Source organism: Meleagris gallopavo, chromosome 20 (genome assembly GCF_000146605.3).
Source record: "Meleagris gallopavo isolate NT-WF06-2002-E0010 breed Aviagen turkey brand Nicholas breeding stock chromosome 20, Turkey_5.1, whole genome shotgun sequence".
NCBI classification, from domain to species: domain Eukaryota; kingdom Metazoa; phylum Chordata; class Aves; order Galliformes; family Phasianidae; genus Meleagris; species Meleagris gallopavo.
The window spans coordinates 10,411,108-10,412,695 of NC_015030.2; the positions used below are offsets into that span (position 1 = coordinate 10,411,108).

General features: G+C 61.6%; 1 non-coding gene across 1 annotated transcript; it reads right to left on the reverse strand.

The window, feature by feature from the left end:
• Positions 1–1,297: 1,297 nt before the first annotated feature.
• TRNAR-CCU lies at positions 1,298–1,370 on the reverse strand. The gene has a single exon. It is a non-coding gene; the product is annotated as a tRNA-Arg (tRNA).
• Positions 1,371–1,588: the final 218 nt, after the last annotated feature.

Below are 1,588 nucleotides of genomic sequence, written 5' to 3' on the forward strand. Positions count from 1 at the left end.
GCAGCGCCCATAGACGTGCGCCGCGGTCCGCGTGGCCTCGCGGGCAGCACGCCGGACTGCACCGAGGGAACCCCGGGTTTGAATCCACCGCTAGGGAATCAGTCACCGCCGAATTTCTGTGCTTATCCTTCCCAGAGAGTTCCCTCTGTGCACCCCAATCCGCGCCCATCGGCTGGCAGTGCGGCCCTGGGAGCGGCTCACGCGCAGTCTCCTGCTGCCGGAAGCTTGGTCCAGAGGTGGGAAAGGAGAGAAACAGCAGAAGTGCCGTGTGATAGCATCGGAGCGGGACCGTCGCCGATGCAGTGCCCCAAAGTGGGCAGTGAGCCAACCAGGGCCATGGAGATCCCGGCGTGACTGCAGCTGCAACACCTGCAGGGCACTGCCCGCAGCGCAGCGCGGGGTCGATCCGGGCCAAAATGGCTCTGCTTTCCAGGCAGCTGAGTCATTTCCTCCCACACCTAACAGGGAGAAATAACTTGGAAAGAAACTTCACTTTAGGTTTCACTGGTGTGATATTACCCTGACCGCAGCTGCCTTTTACAGTCCATTAACTCTGTAGGAAAAAAGACCCTCGAGCAGCTTTTTAACGCAACAAAACGAAGAGGCATCGTCCCACAAGCATTTATGCGCAGGGCTGTGGTCCCAGGGCACCGCGGCTCAGCAGACTGCCCGCACCGAGCACAGAGATGTGGTTTCTGGTGGAGGAGTGATACCTCCTCCCCTCTCAGTAAATCCTTCCCCTCAGTGCTGGCCCTGTCCTGCTCCGGGAAGCGTGCTGGAAAGACGTGTCCATCATCTGCTGATGGCGGCGGGGCCCGAAGGAGCGGCGCAGAGCTGTGCAGGGCGTGGGGCTGGGAAAGGCTGTGTCCCGGAGGGCGGTGGGCACAGCAGGGCGGCCGGAGCTGAGGGAGCGCTGGGACTCCGCTGACAGACGGAGGGGTGGAGTGGGGGTTGCAGTGTGGGGTTGGACTCGGTGGTCCTCGAGGGTTTCTCCCAACTCGGGATATCCTGAGACTCTTCCATTAACGCAGCTCTCGCTGCCCCAAAGTCCCGCCGTTCCTTCCCTCCCGCAAACCCTGCAGACGGCGCTCACCGATGCGTCGGTGTTGGGGTTGTGTTACTCTGACTGGGCTCAGTTCTTACTTCTCCCATTGCATTCAGATCCTTAATTAATTTCCTGTCCCACGGGAGTGCGAAATTCCTTCTCACCGTACCCTGCCACCCCGCGCCGTCTGTATCAGCACGCAATGACAGGGAGAACAGAATGAAAAAAAAATCGAGAAAAGGGTGGTCTGCTCACCCCAGATGGGACTCGAACCCACAATCCCTGGCTTAGGAGGCCAGTGCCTTATCCATTAGGCCACTGGGGCTGCGCGGAATGCGCGCTCCCGCTCATGGGAACGGCCCCAAAGGCGGCGCAGTTCGCGCTGCGCCCCGCGGGGAGACGGAACGGACACGGGACGGACGGACGGACACCGGGACACGCGCGGCTCCCGGCCGTGCTGCAGGATGACCGCGCACGCATCGAAAAGAAAAAGGGAAATCCGCGGCACCGCGGCCGGGCTGCGCTTAGCGGAGGGAGCCGAAC